This window comes from Panthera onca, chromosome A2, assembly GCF_046562875.1.
Source record: "Panthera onca isolate mPanOnc1 chromosome A2, mPanOnc1 haplotype 2, whole genome shotgun sequence".
Classification (NCBI taxonomy): Eukaryota; Metazoa; Chordata; class Mammalia; order Carnivora; family Felidae; genus Panthera; species Panthera onca.
Genome location: NC_138340.1, coordinates 66,143,678 through 66,164,409, shown reverse-complemented (window position 1 = coordinate 66,164,409; position 20,732 = coordinate 66,143,678). Strand labels below are relative to the sequence as shown.

Below are 20,732 nucleotides of genomic sequence, written 5' to 3'. Positions count from 1 at the left end.
CAGTGTCCTTAGCGGGGAGAGGGCGTAACAGTCTCTCCTTGTGGGGATTTGACCAGCGTCATTTTCCAGGGGAGTGGGTAATGAGGGTGGCCGGGGAGGGGGCCTCGGGGGGCATGTGCTGGCCGGGCCAGGACCACGTGTGCCGGAATGTGGGCCCGGGGAGCCATGTGCTACAAGCCGAGGGAGAGTCTGGCAGATCTTGGGGGTGGGAGGAGCGGAGCCTCACAAGTGCAGACCTGGCAGTTTTGGGCTTCGCCTGATGTTTGCTTGGATCCCAGAGCACCCCTGGCGACAGAGACGGCCTTGCCCCTGAGCCTCGGGCACAGGAAGCCCGTCCTGGCGTGGCTTGTGGTCCAGCCCCTGGAGGCTGCCCCTGCAGAGGTCGATGGTGGCACCTCATGGGAGCCAGGACCAGGGGGCTCAGGTTGTGTCTGCTGCAACCATCGGGGCATGGTCATTGCCCCTAGACGGGGTCCCTGACCTTGGTGCTGCACCACTCACCCTCTGCACCCTCTGCTCCGTCGTGTGACTCCTACCTGGCCAGCCTTCCAATTTTTATGACTTTCCGATGACTCCCTCCTCACTGTCTGCTGAGGGCCAGACTCTCCAGGGCCGGGGACCCCTCCCCACTGGCCGATCAGCACCTTTGCTCCAGCTACCCAGAATGTCTGAGGGAACAGGGCCTGAGAGGTGGCCATGGCATGAGTCACCGCAGGTGGTAGCCACTCACCTGTGACCCTTTCCCCAAAGTGCTGCCAGATTGCCCTTTCCCAGAAGGAACCAGGCTTTTGGGCTCCCCGGTGGCCGCAGCGGGACAAATCACCACGGCCAACCAGTCCTGCCCAGCGAGGCTCCTGCCTCCGGGGACACCGGCTTAGAAGCAGTGAAAGGGCATCGTATCACAGGTTGCGATGGCCTGATGATGTGTGCTGGCCACGCAGCCCGGAATCTGCGGGCGCTCATTGCACAGATTCCCGAGGATTCCTGTTTTCTTGTAACCAAAAGGAGGGGCGTCTCTTCCGGTGCCTGGAGCCCAAGCGCACATCTTCCTTTACAGGCTTCACCAGGGTGTTTGTTTCCTCCAACAAGGAGCCCCCAGTGTTTAGAGCAGTGGCTTTTGTTTGGGGAAGCCGGAGGGCGTTCCCCAGGAAAAAAGAGCTGAGCTCACTGCCATTGAAGGGCAAATAAGGGCCTGATAAGGGCGTCTTTATTAAAACCCTAGCTGGGCAGATGGGAGGAAACAGAGAACCCAACTGGGGAGAGACGCGGGGCTGCAAAATGTAGTCAGTCTTCAAAGACACGTGTCGGAAAAAATGGAGACAGTTGCCTTTTGATTTTCCACTGCGAGGCAACAGCTGGAATTTCTGACCTTCTGGATGATTCTTTGTCCTGGCCTGGTGGAGCCGCCTGAGGAATTCAGAGAGCTCCCAGTGGGGGAGGGCCTCCCCCCCCTTCCCCGCCCCGCGTCCCCGGGGAGGGGGGACTCTGGGTCCCTGCTGCCTGGGCCTCTGTGTATCTTCCAAGTTGTCCAAGTGACAGCAGCAACATATGGTTGGGGACATCTCTGTCCCTGCCACGGCGTCTCCCAGGCCTCGACCTGCCAGTCTGCTGCTGGATGGTGGTGAGGACCTTCATTTCTGTTTTCTCTGGGCATGTCCTCGCATAAAGGGGCGCCTCCCTTCCCTGCTGGAGCCTCGCTCCCCTGTTCCCTGCCCCACAGGTGGGTTCTGGCAAGTGGGGGGGGGGGGCCCATCGGCATGGCAGGGGCGGGGGCTGCAGGGGCCAGATGCCAGAGCGGCCTGGTCCTGTGACCCAAATCTGGAAGCGGGATTCCCGGCAATCTCAAAAGAAGTCTCATTGCGAAAGTGCACTCTCAGCCGACACTCAGGACTTTCGTTAACGTCACGTAGCATCACTGGTAGAGAGAGACACAGAAGTCTCCAGGGCAGCCCTGGGCTTCAGGATTTGGGTACAGACCTTGTCCCTGCCTCTCTCTAGTGCCCCACCTGCCTGTCCCTGCAGCTGGGGGAGGCCCGGGTCCTGGGGCAGACTTGTTGTCTGCAGCCAGCCCTCTGGTCCCTCTCCCTCTGCGGGCTGGCCCTGGGTCCCCCCCTTGCTCTGATGCATCCTGAGGGGAGCAGACATCTACTGTCTCACTCGCTTCCCTGCTCCCCCTGTCCTGGATCCCTTTGCCTTCCCCACCCCACCTCCCTCCTGCATCACTTCTCAGGGTGCTCAGGAAGCTGGGCTTTCCAGGCAGTAGAGAGTTGAAGACCAGGCCCAGATCGTTTTGACATTAATGTGATAATACTGGTGTTTCCCACGTCAGCCAAAACCAGTGTCTATAAAACGCAGATCTGGGGCATCTGGGAGGTTCAGTCCGTTAAGGTCTGACTTCAGCTCATGAGTTTGAGCCCTGCGTCGGGCTCTGTGCTGACAGCTCGGAGCCTGGAGGCTGCTTCGGATTCTGTGTCCCAATCTCATTGCCCACCCCCCACTCACGCTCCGTCTCTCTCCATCTCTCAAAAGTAAATAAACATTTTAAAAGTCTTAAAAAAAATAATAAAAACACAGGCATGAAAATCAAGTCAAAGTATTTGCATCAGAGAAGAATTCACCCTAATGAGAGTATCTCAGAAGTCCCTTCAAAACCTGACGTGAGAGTGGCAGTGGTGACCGTGGACAAGAGGGGCAATAGTGGAGGCTCCTGCAAAGGTGTGGCCCGCGGGCTGTGGCCAGCTTTTGGATGTGGGGACGAGACGAGACCATTGAAACTGAGTGATGCTCTTTGCTCAGCAGACAGCAAGGATGGTGATGACCTTGCAGGCACAGGTGTGTGTGTGGGAGGGGAGATGTGGACACAGGCTGGTGTGAGTTTGAGTACGTGGGGGGAGGGTGGCAGCCGTGGACACACGCGGCAGGTGATGGGGGCCCTGGGCAGGAGAAGAGGTGGGTGCCCCAGCCTGAGGCCCAGGCTGCATTTGGGAAGGAGGCGGAGTCTGAGGCCGGGGCACTGTCCTCTACAAGGAGAGAGTGCGGGTGGGGGACCAGAACAGTGACGCTGGGGAGACCACCCTTAATGGGGCGATGGTGCAGCTGACCTCACTAAAGGGAACGCCGGGTGGGTGCCCAAGCCTGGGAGCGGTTCGGTGACACTTTAAATATAAACACCTCAAATAAGCCGTAGGAGGTGTGGGAATCCTAAAACCACTGCAGTGTCTATGTATTTTTGGAGTTGTGTGTGATGAGTGAAATATTTAGGCAAGTTAACTGTTTTCAGATAGGTAAAATTAGTTTGCCTGGCGAAACTTAGGGTTTATTTTTAGAATCTTGACTTTAAATGCCAAATAAGCCCGGTCACTATAAATATGCCAGGAAAGGGCCCCCCGGGCACTTGGGAGGCGAGAGCTGCCTGCAGGGCGGGGGGATAGTTTCTCTTCCCACCCACGGAAGCTCCTTGCGGAAGGTAAGTCCACCTCGGCACCTGCTCCCCTGCTCTCTAGAATGGTTTTTTCAGGAACGCCCCTTTCTTTTTTGGCAAGTGGGGAATTGTAAGTAGAGGCGCCTGCCGTATTGCCCCGAGCATTTTTGTGACAAGCTAGGACGCAGATTGAAAATTCACAGCACATACAGCTTTATGTTTTGGGGTTGCTTTGCAGTCGAGGATGATTGGACTGTAGTCCCAGGAGAGAGAAGGCGGGTATTTGTGGGGTTGTTGCTGCGGGTTCCATAGATGAGCGCCCAGACACAGAGACGCAGAGGTGGCTGGCCAGCCCTGTGCTTGCGTGAGCGGTCAGGGGTCTGGGTGCTCTGCGTGGATGCTGAGGATCTCGGGAGGAGCGCTGCTCAGTCTCCTTCCTGACCGCGCTTATTCTCGGTACTCTGGATTTTCCCTTTAAAGGTTCCATATTTAAGTGAGTTATTTTTCTTGCACGGCCCATGGTGGAGTGTTAAATAGCAAAACTGTCTATAGTTCTTGCAATGTTAAATGTTTATTTATATATGTGTGTGTGTGTGTGTGTGTGTGTGTGTGTGTGTATTTTTAAGAGAGAGAAAGATTGAGTGAGGGGCAGAGAGAGAGAGAGAGAGAGAGAGAATCCCAACGCAGGGCTTGAACTCATGAACCCTGAGACCATGACCTGAGCTGAAGTCAGATGCTTAACCGACTGAGCCACCCAGGAGCCCCTGTTTAATGTCTTTTGACTGTGGCTTCTCTGGGGTCGAATCACAGAGTGGTTGAGGTAGGCTGTCCTGGGGTTGAAGGTTCCCATACCCTGTGCAGCTCTCTCAGGTGTGCGGTGGGGGACATCATGGGGACTTCATGGGGACTTCATGGGGGACATCATGCGGACATCCATCACACGTGAACAGCAGGGAGCGTGGGGACAGCGACCACGTGATGGCAGAAACCACTCCTCTGCCCTGGGTGGGATTAAGGATGGGTCACGTGGTCAGTACCTTAGTTTAACAGGCCAAGTGTTTCTACAAAAAGCCTTGACGTGTTTTTGCAGTCCTCTGGTGCACACGCACCAAGGAGTCATTGCCTGCGGCTTTTCAACCGCAGGTTCCCTAAAAAGTCAATCAAGAATTTGAAAAGAATTTTGATAAAATCTGAGTGTAGGACCTTCCCGTTGCTGACCAATTTGTTTTTTCCTCCTGTTCAGTTGTCTTTCCATCACCCAAGTAAACATTCGTTCGTTCGTTAATTTCAGCCACCCCTCTTCTGTTCCTTGAATGCTTAACTTAGGTTCCGTGAAAATCATCCCGTTCCTCCTCTTTACGTCCTTTATGTTCTGTAACGTTCTATTTAAGTGACGGGATTATAGTTAGGTACCGCAGGCATAAACTGTTTGCGAATAACACAGTGGCCTCTTGGGAAGAAAATCCTCAGACGGGTCGGAGCCGCAGAGATCCGCCTTACTAGCTAGCCACCCACCAACTCCAAGGATCAATCTGTGCGTTTTCCAGAAAGGATCAAAGAAAGCGTGGAATGAGAGGGTCCAGATTCCGGAGGGTCTGTGTGTCTGCCAAGGCTCTACGGGTGGGGAGTCCCCCCACTTGTCAGTAAAAGGCCAGATGGCAGGTATTTCCTGCTGCGGGGGTGGGGCGTGTGTCTCTGTGGGGACCCCTCAACTCTGACATCTTTTGGCAAAAGCAGCCTCAGACCTTATGTAAATGAACGGGCATGGCTGGGTTCCAATAAAGCTTTATTTATGGACGCTGAAATTTGAATTTCTTGTGAATCCACGTGTCATGACCGATCATTCCTCGTTTGCTTTGTCCCCCTCAACCATTTTCAAATTGTAAAAACATTCTTAGCTTGCTGGCCATACAAAAACACAGTGGGTGGAAGCTTGTGGACCCCTGAGATAGACTGTCCCTGTCTTATACCCCACGCATTCGAGCCAAAGAAATCAACAGAGAATCCACTCTTCATGCCTACTATACTTGGACGTACTTCCCGGCCCCTTAATCTTAGTCTGTCCTTTTTAAGTACCTGGGGGTAAGTTTACAGAAAGTAGGTGGAGGCTAATGGAGTAGGTGGGACCTATAATCAATCAAGAGTTGTTTTTCTCTCTCCTTGACCCTTGCTTCGCCATGGTTGGCTTACACCAGTGGTCCTCAGCTGCGCTCAGCATCAACCAGGATGCTCTGTAAATATTCAGGAATCAGAATCTACTAGGGAATCGTCAGAAGCCCTCCAGCTGGCTCTTTTGTATACCAAAGCTTGTAAACCAGTGCATTGACCACCAGCATGGATGTGTACCAGGCTGCTGGGCCATCCCAAAGGGGTTCCCAGGTGGAGGACTGGTTAGACCACAAAGGATGAATACAATTTGGGCGGCCGCCAAGGAAGCACGTCCACGTTCCTTAGCTAAGGAGCTCCCATAGTATCTCTGTACAAATAATTAAATTTACCAAAAAGTTAATAAGATGTCAGTACCGTGTCTTGGGAGCACACATACACCCTTGCAGATTTCTGAACCCTGATCTTCCCGCATGCGTGTGTGTGATGTGTGTGTGTGTTTAAGTTGAACGACAGGACGTATTTTAGGCACATAGTAAATATAAGGAAATGGTTATCAAACCTACATTGAGGAAAAAAATAAACCTTCGGATGTCTCGGGTCTCCACATGTAAAATTTGTGCCTCTCGTTTTTTCCCCTGGAGATATTCTCTTATTAAACTCCAGTCTCAGGATAGGATCTGACCACAGTTACTACATTTATGCCGCTGTGAATATTTGTGCTGGCATTATCTCTGTTTAATGAAGAGTGTTGTCTCTTTTTAAAGCGAGTCGAGTGTCAGCCATCAGCCAGATGGTTTTGTCTGATGCCAAAATGCACTGAGTTCCCGGGCCCTGTCTTCCCCCACGAGGCTCCAGAGAACAGTGCCTGGCACATAGTAGGCACATAATAAACATGTGAATGAATGAGCGTGTTGAGGAAATTCAGGACTCTACCCAAGAATCGGCGTCTTTGGAGGAAACCTTGTTTTGAACGGAACTAGGGCTATTCACCACATCACAGCCAGGGCTGGCTCGGAGTTTTGCGGTGTTTGGGCTGCATAAAGGAACCTTTCGAAAGTAAGTGTTTTCTCTTCCCCTTTTCCTAAAGGGGTGCATTTTATTTTGTCCAACTCAGCCGTGTGCTCAGGCGGGTGTCCAGAGTCGGCCGCTGTCCACAGGTTACGCTTGGCAGGAAGTGTTTCTAAGACAACACAGGTGCCTTCAGACCCAAGTTCATTTCAGAGGGTGTAAAAATAGACTTCAGATGGAAATGTGCGTGTTGGAGACATTTGGGTTTCTCTTTTCCTAATTTGCTGACTCAATCATAGGGCAGAGGGGGGCCAGAAGCCGCGCACACAAAGCACTTCTGATGAACCACTGTCTTGTGTAAATAGAATGGTCAACTGCTTTCTGATATTCTTTGGTGCTCGATCCTGCCACGTCTTCAATCAGGGTGACAGAGCTTCAATCAGGGTGACAGAGTCTCTTGTTTCTTGACCAAAGATTCTTCATCGGGAGGATCGGTATAACTGTGCACATCAATTTTCTTTTTAAAAAGTTTTTTAAGCTTATTTGTTTTTGAGAGAGACAGAGAGAGCAGGGGAGGGGCAGAGAGAAGGAGAGAGAGACTCCCAAGCAGGTTCCGCGCTGTCCATGCAGATCTGGATGCGGGGCTTGAACCCACAAACCGTGAGATCGTGACCTGAGCCGAAATCGAGAGTCGGACACTCAACCGGCTGAGCCACCCAGGCGCCCCGCGAACATCAATTTTCCAATTGAAACTCTAAACAAAGTGTCTATGAAGAAACTGTAGAATACTCATTCCCTTTCCTAACTCTGGCTTTCGCAGAATCAAGGGTTATTATGACGAACCAGAGTCACGGTTGGATTTGCTTTGGTTTGAGCTAAGGGTCATCTGTTCCGCTGGAGGAAATGAGAAGGAGAGGAGTGGCGGAGCCCTGGGGAAGGAAGCCAGGACTCCTGAGCCTGAACCTGACCTGCCTCATGCGGGCCCGCAGGCGTCGGCAGGTTCCGAATGCACCTGTCCAGATCTGCATACGTGCTCCGCTCTCTGGCCAGACTGGTCAGACAGGAGACCCGGTGTGGTGGCCGCATCTTGTTCCTTGTGTCACTTATGAGCACGTTGTGACAACTCCAGGCCTCTCTCCAGTGCCAAGCAGCTCTCTCCTCCTGTCCTGAGGTCATTGAAGTGTGACGTGACTTAGGACCCAGTTGCTGCGAGGGTAAACTCATTTGAAAAGAGACAGTAAACCGTGGCTTTGGAGGACAGGCCTCAGGTGACACTGAGCAGTGATCTGGCCACAGAGCTGTCAGCAGCAGGGCACCTGCGATCTGATGTCCGCTCCCCCCCCCCCCCCCCCCCCGCCTCACTCTTGCTTCCCCAGGATTGCACGAGCTATGAAAGGGTCAGCACAGAAACTCAGGCTCTCTTTTCCAGGGAACCTGCTTGAGACGCTCCGTGTTTGTACCCATCTGTAACACCTGCTTTGTGGAGCCGTGAAGATGAAATCATGGAAGCATGTATATAACCCGTCCCATAGTGAACACTTACTACTTGGGGTATTATTATTTCTTGTTTTTTTTTTTAAGTTTGTTTATCTTTTATTTATTTATTTATTTATTTATTTATTTGTGTTTATTTATTTTTGAGACAGAGAGAGACAGAGCGTGAGCAGGGGAGGGGCAGAGAGAGCGGGAGACACAGAATCCGAAACAGGCTCCAGGCTCTGAGCTGTCAGCACGGCTCGCCACATGGATACATGTCAAACGCTGGCCCAAGTGTGGCCTCTGCGTTCGTGTGCAGGGAGAATTGGGGGCAGGTGGAGGTGTTTGCAAAGTGCCAAGTGTGTTTAGGGAAACTTTTGGGTTTCTCACAAGGCCTTCTGGAAATTTCGACCACTGTACAACTTCCCATGCTTTTTTGTCTGTAATCTCATGACTTCAGCTCCATAGTGCATTGCAGGTTAAAAGTAAGCAGCAGAGGAGTCTGACCTTGAAAAGGTAATAAAGATGGGGCTCACTTTGCCAATGTGCCTTTGGATTCTCCTCCCGAGACCCCTAAGCTGTGTATCTGAGTAAAAAAGTTAATTTCCTGGGTTAGGTGTCCTGAAATCTCTTCATTCTTCCTTTGCCGGACACACAGCATGTTGTTTGTGCTGATGTACCTGCCCCATACCTCACTTTGCATTTAAAATAGCCAGTCAAGGAGTGCCTGGGGGGGACGCAGTCGGTTAAGCCTCTGTCCCACTTTCCCTCAGGTCATGATCTTGTCGTTCTTGTGTTTGAGCCCTGTGTCGGGCTCTGGGCTGACAGCTCAGAGCCTGGAGCCTGTTTCTGATCCTGTGTCTCCCTCTATCTCTTCCCCTCCCCTGCCCACGCTCTGTCTCTCTCTCTCTCTCTTTCCCTCTCTCTCTCAAAAAATAAACACTAAAAAAAATGTTAATAGCCAGTCGATTTTTTTTTTAATTTTTTTTTAACGTTTTATTTATTTTTGAGACAGAGACAGAGCATGAACGGGGGAGGGGCAGAGAGAGAGGGAGACACAGAATCGGAAGCAGGCTCCAGGCTCCGAGCCATCAGCCCAGAGCCAGATGCGGGGCTCGAACTCACGGACCGCGAGATCGTGACCTGAGCCGAAGTCAGACGCCCAACCGACTGAGCCACCCAGGCGCCCCGATAGCCAGTCGATTTTTAAAGCAAAACAAACAAATAAAAAAAGCCCATTTCCCTGTACATTTGGTTTCCGTCCAGAAAATGAAATCCTGTATCACTTTGCAATTCATTTGCCCACATATAAGGTTGTTTCTTAGAAATGAAGGTATGTTAACAGCGTGCACCCCTAGTTAACATACAAAGTCAAGATTTGTCTTCGTATCTAATGAATATTATTAACTATCATGGGAGATGATTCCCGAGGGAGCACGTACGGCGATAGATATATGTACCGTGTACATATATTCTCCCCTTTGGAGAAGCGAGAAACCTCCACGCACCGAGGCGCATTTAACTCTGACCCGTGTCGTAAACTCTGACGTGTGTTCTCACGCAGAGTAGACGTGTCCCGATGGCTGCTGGTTTGGGATGTGTCGGTGGATGTACAGTCTCTCACATGGGCAAACACCTGCTAATCCACGTGGACGGCCGACCCATCTGACCTGCAACTCCTGATGGGACACACAGAGCCATGCTGTGGGGATCACGGACCGGTGGCGACAGAGCGAGGCTGTGGGTGGGCCACACGTTCCTGTCCCCGGGGTTCCATGAGCCGGGTCTCTTCCAGGGGCTGTGGCCGGGTGCCACACGGACTGCTTCCTCTTTGAGCACTCGTGTTTGGATCTTTGGACTGAGATGGGTTGTGTACCCAGGGCCGGAAAGTAAGCTAATTTGCCTCCTCCTTCTTGGAGCCCAGGGGCATTTGACCTCAGCTGTGCCTGTCCGGCCTCCGTCTGGGGATTCTTCTGTCACCACCCTCACAGCCGCCTGCTGTTTGCCGCCTCCCTGGGGGTTTCCCTGTTGGGCAGGGGTCAGTGCGCTGGGGTCTGCCCTGGGGCTGGGCTCTCTGGGCCAGTTCCTTGGGTCTCCTCTGTTTGCAGAGCTTCGTGACCCTTGATTCCTCCTGCCCCTGACTTCCGAGGGGAGTGCAAACACGGCTAGCCTCAGAAAACCACCGTGAAGCTGAAACAGGAAGTGTGGGACTGTCTGGGTTTGGGGGGGGGGCGGTGCAGAGAAGGGTAAGAGCTTTCCTAACGCTTTGTGGATGACCCAAGCGGGCGTTACAAGGGCTGCTGTTCATTGCACAGCACTGGGCCACTTCCCCTGCCTTCCCAGGAGGACTTTACATTAGAAGCAAAGGCTGTGATCTGGCTTCCCCACACCCTGGAACCTGGAGAAAGGTAGCACCTGGCATCCAGAGCCCCTTGCGTCCTCTCTCTTAAAAATTAGCATTTGCAGGGGCCCCTGGGGGGCTCCGTCCATGAAGCGTCTGACTTCAGCTCAGGTCATGATCTCACAGTTCGTGAGTTCGAGCCCCGCATCGGGCTCTGTGGGCTCTGCAGTGACAGAACCTGCTTGGGATTTTCTCTCTCTCCCTCCCCCCACCCCCCACCCCACTTGCACTCTCTTTCTTTGTCTCAAAATAAATAAATAAATTTGAAAAAATAGCATTTCACACGGACATTCAATACACTTATTCACATGAAATTTACTTTTGCAAGTGTGGGCATGCATGCGTGCACACACACACACACACACACACACCCCTCTATCTATTTGTTTACCTGTCTGTCTGAGGGACATGATAACGGGCCCTCCACATACCCCACTGCCTCCCACCCACTGGAGTGCCCCGGATGTTACAAGATTAACGTACAGGTAAAAGTATTTGGCTCATTTTGCTTCAAGCTTTGTGGATGGCTTGTTATTTTTATTCTTATTTTATTATTATTATTTATCGTTATTATTATTTGAGCAGTGACGTAAAACAGCTACCTTTACACAGTGTCCTCGTTTCTTTGTGCGGCTGCACAGGTTCATCCCCCCCCCCCCCCCCCCAACCGCCAACCCACCAGTGTCCTCATCAGGGTCTGTTTAGACAGCCTGCGATGGATGGACGGAGGGACTTGGCGATGTCCCTGTGTCGCGGTAACGAGCAGATTCCCTCAAAATTCCTCGTGCGTCTGGCCTCCCCAGCCCTGCAGTTTGATCCGGCAGTTCTGGGAATCCGGGAAGGCTGCAGTCTGGACCGGGAACACATCTCCTGGCGGTCAGGCTTGCATAGACGTGGACGGGGGTCCTGGCTCTGCTCTGTCCTAGTCTCGTTGCCGTTTGACAGTCACTTAATGGAGAAGTTGGGGTGATAGCCCCTCCCTTGTGCAGCGTGCTGTCACCAGAATTAATGAGACGCTGTGTCGGGATATCCCTCACAGTCAGCGTTGTCCCCTCTCCCTTGTTTGCAGTGGGGACAGTTGTCCTTCTGTCACACTGCTTTGTTGAGAGGATCCTTGCGAAATGTCTGGCAATTGTCTGGATGACATTAGGATTGTGTCACGGTCCCAAGCCGGTCCGACCAAACCGGTCTGGCCTGTTCCCTCTCCCAGCCAGAAGCCCTTGAACCTGCAGGCGGCTGGGATCAGAACCCACCCCTTAGCCCTGAGGCCACACCGGGGATCCCCACGCCCTCAAAAGGGCTGGAAAGCACCGAGACGTGGACCCCAATGTAGCACTAGAGTGGGGCCCTCCAGCACCGGTTTGCCTGCAAAAACGAGGTTTTTCTTCTTGTCCCTGAGGAAGTTACAGATGCCATTATGAATAGTTTCTCCCAATTCATTTCTGTCACTGGTCCCTGGTCCCTAATCCCTAGCCCCCCCAGGAAATCAGTTAACATGCAAGTCTCATGACTAATCTGAGATCCCATGTAGGGTGGCCGGCTGGGCCGGTCTCAGGGGGCGGGGGGCTCCGCTGTCCTTGGGGATCTGCAGATCCACAGCAGGTAGGAATCCAAGCCGAGATTTCGGGGGGACCTTGGAGATCCACCCTGCCCCCCTCCTTGGATGGGACACTGACTTGATCTGAGGCACAGAATCTGGGAAGCTGAATCACAAGGGTGGGTTAGAAGGCCTGGGTGGGGAGGGTGTTGGCGGGGCAGGAGGTGGGTCTGTCCGAGTCCTCCCAGCCCACCCCCTGCAGCTTCTGGAGTCTGTGTAGACACATCACTGTGGTCTCCATCTTCCCTGTGTGGGGAGGTCCAGTGTCCCCCGAAACGCAGTTCTCAGTTCCTGCCTCAGGCCTCAGCCTTTCTCCTCCCCCCTTTCACGCTGCTGCCAAAAATCAGTTTTTTAATGTTCATTTATTGAGAGAGAGAGACAGAGAGAGAGAGAGAGAGAGTGCATGCAGGGGAGGGGCAGAGAGAGGGAGAGAGCATCCCTGGGATCAGCACTGTCCGCACAGAGCCCGACGCGGGGCTCGAACTCACGAACTGTGAGATCGTGACCTGAGCCGAAACCAAGAGTCGAATGCTTAACCGACTGAGCCCCCCAGGGGACATAATTTTTGAAACGTGCCCTTCTGACTTTGATCCTCTTGCTTAAAAAGCCAAGCCGTTTGCTCCGTGGTTCTGGGATGGTGCTGCCCATGTGTCTTCCTGAAGCCCAGGGCAGGGACACTTTCTTTGTCCTCTTGCCAAAGGAGGAACAGCGTCTCCCTTCATCTTGTATACCTGGCGTGGCCCTTGGCAGGACGCCTCCCAGTCTCTCCTTAATGTGCTGATACATCTGAATGTACTTTTATCACTTAAATTATTTTCCTTCTTTGTTTTCTTTGTTTTCCTTCTTTGTTTCCTTCTGTGTGACAGTGAGTACAAGGACAGTCTGGGTCGCCCTGCCTTGGGGGTGCACAGGCCTGGGACTGGATGGCCTGCCACGCTTCCCCTGGTCGAGGCAGTGGAGCCCAGCCCTGCCCTTTGTGACTGAGCCTTAGCTTGGTCGGTCGCCCTCGACTCACTCCTCAAGTTCAGAGGTCCTTTCCCGCAACCCCACCCCCTGATGTCCCCTCAGCCCTGACTTCACTGGCTCGGTCCTCAGCGCATGACTTTGATGATTGCCTCTTCTGGAACCTCCTCTCTGGCCTTCTTGGACCAGAACCTATTCATTCATCCATTTAATTGATATTTATTGAGGACGTATTATTCACCAGTGTTTCACACCTGGGAATGTAGGCATTAACATACACGTTGTGCTCCGGGGTGGGGGGGGGGGGTTGGAGAGAAATACTTAAAGATGTAATTTCAGGCTGGTGTTTTGGGTGAACTGTCAGGGAAGCTTCTTGGAGGAGATGTCATTGTTCACAGACTTCCATGAGGAGAGGAGTGGGCCAGGCCAGGGTGTGGGATGGCATGTGCAAACGTCCTGGGGTGGGGCTGAGCTTGGTGTGCCCGTGGAGTGGGAAAGCGGTCCGTGTGGTTGGAGTAGCTGAGCTTGGGGAGACTGGCAGGAGGGCAGGTGGGGAGAGCCGGCCTGTGGAAATGGATGTATCTTTTCCAAAGGTTACAGGATGCCCTCAGAAAGTTCTGGATCAAGGCAGGATGTGATCCAAACCCACTCTCCTCACACCTTTAGGGATGTCATGGCCAGAGGCAGACACCACCTTGTTATTATGGCCCTGCCTGCAACCCTCCACGGGTTTCCTGTCACAAAAGGGATGATGTCCAGGCATCCAGCCGTGACCTCTCTACAATCTCAGTTCCTCACCTCTTAGCAATACCCGATCCCACTCTTTTTTTTTTTACTTTTTTTTTTTACATTTATTTATTGTTGAGAGACAGAGTGAGACAGAGCACAAGAGGGGGAGGGACAGAGAAAGAAAGGGACACAGAATCCGAAGCAGGCTCCAGGCTCCGAGCAAGCCTTCAGCACAGAGCCTGACACGGGGCTTGAACCCACGAACCGTGAGATCATGACCTGAGCTGAAGTCGGACACTTAACCGACTGAGCCACCCAGGCGCCCCTTTTTTACTTTTTTAAAAAATATTAATTTGGTTTTGAGAGAGAGGGCGTGAGCTGGGGAAGGGCAAAGAGAGGGAGACACAGGATCCGAAGCAGGCTTCAGGCTCTGAGCTGTCAGCACAGAGCCCGATGCAGGGCTTGAACCCACGAACCGTGAGATCATGATCTGAGCCAAAGTCGAACGCTCAACCGACTGAGCCAGCCAGGAGCCCCTGCCCTCTCCCACTCTTAACACATAGCACAGCCTGCCCGGCTTGACACACCCTGCCCACTGCCCTCTCCTGGGGCTGAATCAACTGATACTCGTATCTTGAGCTCCAAGATCACTAGCCTGTTGACTCGTAGATCTCTGTCTGTCTCTTTCTCAGCAGCGGTGGACTTACACCAGGAAGGGACCTCACCATAAAATAAATAAATAAATAAATAAATAAATAAATAAATAAATAAAACCTCAGTGTAAATTTTAGATGTTATGCAGTTCTATACATCAGATATACGAGAGCCATTTCATAATTTGTTTTAGATATTTTAAAATACTATATGCTTTTAACCGTTAAAGAATTACACTCTTCTTTAAAATTTTATTTTAGAGAGAGCGTGAGTGGGGAGAGGGCAGAGGGAAAGACAGAGAGAGAGAGAGAGAAAGAACCTTAAGCAGGCTCTTTGCTCAGCAGAGGCTGACATGGGGCTCGATCCCACGACCCTGGGATCATGACCTGAGCAGAAATGGTCAGACACTCAACCCACTGAGCCACCCAGGCACCCCATAATTTTACTCTTAAACATAACATGCTCTCTTAATTTATTTAGGATAGTAAGTAGTAACTATCTTCATTAAGAGCAGTGGCTACAAGTCTTATTTCTAGTTACAAAAATGTACATTTCAAAAACAGCTATCTTATTTCCAGGAAGAGTAATATCAAAATTAGCAAACAAGCATTATGGGTAAATAAATAATGCATTTCTTTTGTTGTATGAATACACAATGTCCTGAAAGCTTAGCTGTAACTTTTGATTCATTAAGCAAAACATTCCTCATTGATTACTGATGCCTAATTGAAGATCTTTTCTGACAGGAAGAGAGAAGGGAAATGTAATCAAATCTGAGTGAATTTCTAGTACTTTTGTTAATGTATCTGTTTTTCTTTAGATCAAATTATTTTGCTAGACATTAAAATGGCTCTTCTTTCATTTCATATTTTGGGTGATTGATGGCAAATGTTAATAATCTCAGAACACAATTTTTTAATGTTTTAGTGTTTTTCAAAAAATGGTTTATTTACTTTTGAGAGAGAGAGAGAGTGCACGCACACAAGTGGGAGAGAGGCAGGGGGAGAGAGAGGGAGACACAGAATCCGAAGCAGGCTCCAGGCTCTGATGCAGGGCTCGAACCCACGAATCATGAGATCACGACCTGAGCCCGCATCAGACGTTTAGCCGACTGAGCCACCCAGGCGCTCCTTTTTAGAAAACAATTTTAACTGAATGTTTTACCTATACGTTTTATAGATCTGTGTACAATTTTATAGATTAATCTGTAGTAATCCCAGAGTAAATACCATCTTCTCAAACGAAAACATGCAACTGAAATACAAAGTTCAGAAGCGTCCCTTGCTTCACAGAATACACCTGTGCGTATTGTTCAACTGTAGGCTGGACGTACCAAATTCATTGCCCGTTTCGCAAAACCCAGAAGGGTTTTACAGTTCAGTGCGTGCACCTGCTGTGCCCAACCCCTCTGCTTCCCTTAGATATGCCGTGTTTTATCCTCAGTCAGCCCGCCCAGGGGATAGTTGCGAATTTGACAGGACTGTGTGGACCCTGCACGGAATTGAGCCTTGCTGGTTTTGTTGGGGGAGGAGAGGCAGCTGTTGGAAAACTGTTACTATATATATATTTTGTTTTTCGGCAGGCGTTAGGGGCATAATTCGCTGTTTAACACTGTAACCTCGCTATGAAGGCTTGCGGGAAAGTAGTCTTTGGGGGCACTGACTTCTTTCATCTTGGGACACGGGCACGTGGACTCTGGTTAGGCTTCCTGTCCGTGCTGTGACCCCTGGGGAGCCCAGAGCCTTGGGCTGCTGCCGTAGGAGCTGAAGGTCGGTGGAGTCATGTGCTCACCTTACCTGGTTTGGGTCCTGTGCTTCATTCCCTGCTAAACTCTTGTCCGTTGTATTCAGCATAACAGTGACTACGTCACGGGTTTTGCACGGAACCGTCCCAGGTCTATGAAAAGCACCACTTTCTCCCTCCCTGCAAACCGAACTTAGGCAGACGGGGTGTGGGACGGGGAATGCCCTTGAGCTCAACAATGCGGCAAACTAATAAAACCTGTCATTGCTTTACCCGTTGGCGACCTTGGTTGAGTCGCATGGCCTCTGTGAGCTCTGATTTCCTCACTAGTAAATGGTGATGATGGTACTGACCCCAGGGGATCCCTGTGGTGGGGGAAGAAGACGCTGGAAACAATGGACCACGTGGAAAGAAGGCACGTGGAGGGTCTGACAGGAGGGGTTGAAAGTGAGTACTGATCCCGAGTGATGTGGTTGCCGGTGGGCCAGACGCCCCGGGGGCCTTCTCCGCGGGAGGCCGACCTCCAAGTAGGAACCTGGAGGCACACTGGTGCGGTCACTGCCTTTCTGTGACGTTCTAAAGCAGGGGACTGGCTGCGAGCCACTGCGTGTGCTCTGAAAGTCCCCAACGGGGCGCTTTTCCGAGGCGCGGAGGCTTTGCCTGTGGCATGAGTTCGCTTCCAAGAGGCCCTGAGAAAATGTACGGCTGGACAGAGGCCCCCGCAGACAGTTTCAGGACCAGACCTTTCGTGTCCCAGCCCTCGTTTCCCCCGAGGATCGGCAGACTGAGAATGCTGGCTTTTCTCCATCAGGGGACGTACCGGGGTGGGAGGAAACAGAGAGCCTGTTCCAAGGGCTGCAGTTCAAGGCCGCGGCCTGGGAGCCCTCCCCTCCTCGGGCCTGGGGCTGCCCACCCAGCGGCCACCACCCACCGTGCGACTGGACGGCCCGGGCCTCTGGGCTGAGCCGCATAGCTTTCCAGAGCACGTGCCAGAACTGCTTTTAACTGCATGTCAGAGCAAGGAGTAAAAATAGCCACCAGACCCTTGGTGGAGGGGGGGCCGCGAGCCAGCGCCAGGGCCAGGAAACTGGCTTGTGTCCATACGGCCGTGTCTAAGCAGCGGGGGCTTCCCCCACCGTGCACGAGCTGGGGGGCAGAGCAGGGGCTGAGCTGGAACCAGGGCTGGTCAGCCCGGTGACCTTGGTTGGCCAAGTGAGGTCGCCTAGCTGGGCCCGGCGTGCCCGCCCACTTTCGTTGGCCGTTATCAGAGTTTCAGGAGATAACGTGACTCCCTTCGGGCCAGGATTCACGATGAGCGCCCCTCTCCCCTCCCTGGACCTGTGGACCTTCTGTCCTTGCCAGGACACGCTCAGCCTGCTTTTTTTTTTTTTTTTTTTTCAATTTTTTTCATGTTTATTTAATTTTGAGAGAGAGGAGAGAGCATGTGCAGGGGAGGGGGTCAGAGAGAGGGAGACACAGAATCCGAAGCAAGCTCCGGGCTCCGAGCTGTCAGCACAGAGCCCGACATGGGGCCCGAACTCACGAACCGTGAGATCGTGACCTGAGCCAAAGTCGGATGCTCAACCGACTGAGCCCCCCAGGCGCCCCATGCTCAGCCTTCTTGATTCTCTGCCGTGGGCCAGCCCTTGCCTGGCCATATTCCTGGCAGTGTTACCCCAGGCCTTCAGACATGAAGACCTTCTTTGGGGGGATCAACACAGCAGAAGGCTGTGGAAGGCGGCCGGTTCACCCACAAATAAACGACGTCCTGGACCATGCTGTTTGCTTTGATTTCTTTAAGCGCAGTTATTTACTGGTGACTAACAAAGAGGAGATACAGGAAAGGCAGTGTGGCTGTCTGACTCTTCCCATGGAGAATGGCGTGTAAACGTCCGCATGAGTGGGTCAAATGTGGACGATGCACTTGTCAGTATCCCAGGCGACCTCAGGGGTTTTTCCTCAATCCTCACATAAGAGGTGTGAGGTGGCTCTGAGCATCGCTCTTTTAATTACATTATGCATTTTAAACACTTATTTTTAGGCACAGGAATGCAGCCTCTTGGAAATAGCAGGGTCCAAAATAGGATAAAATTTGCAGATTGATTTCAGGCCTCGTGTAGAAGTTGTGCTTTAGTTTCTTACGAACCGGTTTAAAAACCACATGTTTGAGGGGTGCCTGGGCGGCTCAGTCCGTTAAGCATCCAACTTCGGCTCAGGTCACCATCTCACAGTTCATGGGTTCGAGCCCCGTGTCCAGCTCTGTGCTGACAGCTCGGAGCCTGGAGCCTGCTTCGGATTCTGTGTCTCCCTCTCTCTCTGTTCCTCCCTCACTCACGCTCTGTCTCTGCCTCTCTCTCTCAAAAATAAAAAAAGGTTTTAAAAAAAAAAAGAAAAGAAGTATGCATTTGGCCAACAGCTCAAACTATTCACAAAGTATTGTTTATTTAGTTATTTACTTACTTATTTCTTTATTCTAGAGAGAGAGAGAGCATGAGTGGGGGAGAGGGGCTGAGGGAGAGAGAGAGAGAATCTTTTTTTTTAAGTTTATTTATTTATTTTGAGAGAGAGAGAGAGAGAGAGAGAGAGTACAAGCAGTAAGGGGGAGAGAGAGAGAACCCCAAGCAGGCTCCACACTGTCAGCACAGACCCCGATGCGGGGCTCGAACTCAGGAACCATGAGATCGTGACCTGAGTCAAAGTCAGATGCTTAAGGACTGAGCCACCCAGGCGCCCCATGGCGTGATGGTTTGACGCACGTATTGCAAAATGATTGCTACGAATGTGGTCAACGTTCGTGGCTCCGCATATTGACAAGTTGTGTGCGCTGTGGGCCCGATGAGAGAACGTTTCACATCTAGTCCCTTAGCAGCTGTGCTGGCTTTCCTCTGATGGTCTTGGGGGCCCCCTTGACCGTTTGCAGAGGGCGTGTGAGCGTCCGCACGGCATGGCACAGGGTAGGTCCGCTGAGCAGGCAGCAGTGTGGGGAATCCTGTTGTTAATGTTCTGAGGAGGTAAAGACCCGAAGCTGTGACAGCGGGAAAACCAATTATGGCCTTCCTGAGGACCAAACGGAAGACCAAAGGACGGTCACGGAGCAAAGGAGGGGTTGAAGTGCATGCATGTGGTTTGCTTCAAGAAGTTACAGGGGTGCCTGGGCGGCTCAGTCGGTTAGGCCTCCTACTCTTCACTTCGGCTCAGGTCATGGTCTCATAGTTTGTGAGTTCAAGCCCCGCATCGGGCTCTGTGCTGACAGCATGGAGCCTGCTTGGGATTCTCTCTCTCTCTCTCTCTCTCTCTCTCTCTCTCTCTCTGTCTCTGCCCCTTCCCTGCTGTTGAACTCTCTCTGCCAAAATAAATAAACTTAGGGGCGCCTGGGTGGCTCAGTCAGTTGAGTGTCCGACTTCAGCTCAGGTCATGATCTCACGGTCAATGAGTTCGAGCCCCGCGTCGGGCTCTGTGCTGACAGCTTGGAGCCTGGAGCCTGCTTCAGATTCTGTCTCCTTCTCTCGCTGCCCTTCCCCTGCGTGCACTCTCTCTCTCTCTCTCTCTCTCTTTCTCAAAAATAAATAAACATTAAAACACAAAAAAATAAACTTAAAAAAAGTTACAAACTCTTTCTGAAAGACAGTTTAAAAGGAGAGACATGGGAATCTTTTAGGATAGAATTCGGATGATCTGCTGCCAAAAGATTTATGAAAAATTCATTTCAGGATCCCTCAATGCGCCCCCATTTCAAACGATTCCTTGAATGAAAATGGATCCACAGTTGTCCTTTCAGGCTTATGTGCAACCTGTGGGGAAGAAGCAGCAGAATGTCGAGGACACTCACGCTTGCGAGTTAGCAATCGATTTCTCGTTTGTGTGCTCTTTTCAGTTCATGCCTTTCCCTAGCAAAGATTCTGCTTTCGGAGGCACTGCTCTTCCCTTGGATGCAAGTTTCAATGCAGGAGGCCCTGGGGCACCTCCTTCATGCCCCCTCCCTCCCTCCCTCCTCCCCCTCCCCCGCAGAAGTAACTTGGCCTTGTGTGTCTTTTATCTGGATCTGATTCAGGGCAGTCCACTGGGGATAAGAGATCCATCATTTAAATTTATTGGAGGGGCGCCTGGGGGGCTCAGTGCGCTAAGCGTCCGACTTCGGCTCAGGTCACCATCTCGCCGTTTGGTTCGTGGGTTCGAGCCCCGTGTGGGGCTCTGTGCTGACAGTTCAGTCTGGAGCCTGCTTTGTATTCTTTGTCTTCCTCTCTCTCCACCCATCCCTGCTCGTGCTCTGTCTCTGTCTCTGTCTCTCTCAAAAAATAAATGTTAAATAATATTTTTTGGATAGGTATAAAGGCATACTCAGATAAATAAATACTCTATATTTCAGAAAAGGACACATTCTGAGTCTTTATCAACTCAGTTTCTTCCAGTGTGTCTTTCAAATCTTAGACCATTGGGGTATTGCTGAAATCAGCTTGGAAAATTGAGTTACTTCCAGGGGAGATAGAGGTTGTAAAATTTCTGTTAATTGAATTTTAATTTGAGGCACTTGTGTCACTTTTGAAATGAGTTCAATACTTTCCTGCTTCAACTCTAGCCTGATCACTGGGTGACGAGTTTGTGTCAGAGGCCATCATTGTTGCGTGAGGCTT

At 51.6% G+C, this 20,732-nt stretch overlaps 1 protein-coding gene across 7 annotated transcripts in view; it reads left to right on the top strand.

Annotated features, from left to right (window-relative positions):
* COBL (cordon-bleu WH2 repeat protein) overlaps nucleotides 1–20,732 on the top strand; it is a 270,241-nt gene that overhangs the window by 39,077 nt on the left and 210,432 nt on the right. The window contains exon 1 of one of the 7 annotated variants that reach the window (XM_060632148.3): nucleotides 3,406–3,466. The exons of the other annotated variants lie outside the window; for them this stretch is intronic. The gene's annotated coding sequence lies outside the window, so the exon portion shown is untranslated. Of the gene's footprint in view, nucleotides 1–3,405; nucleotides 3,467–20,732 lie in introns of those variants that run through there. 7 annotated transcript variants of the gene reach the window in all.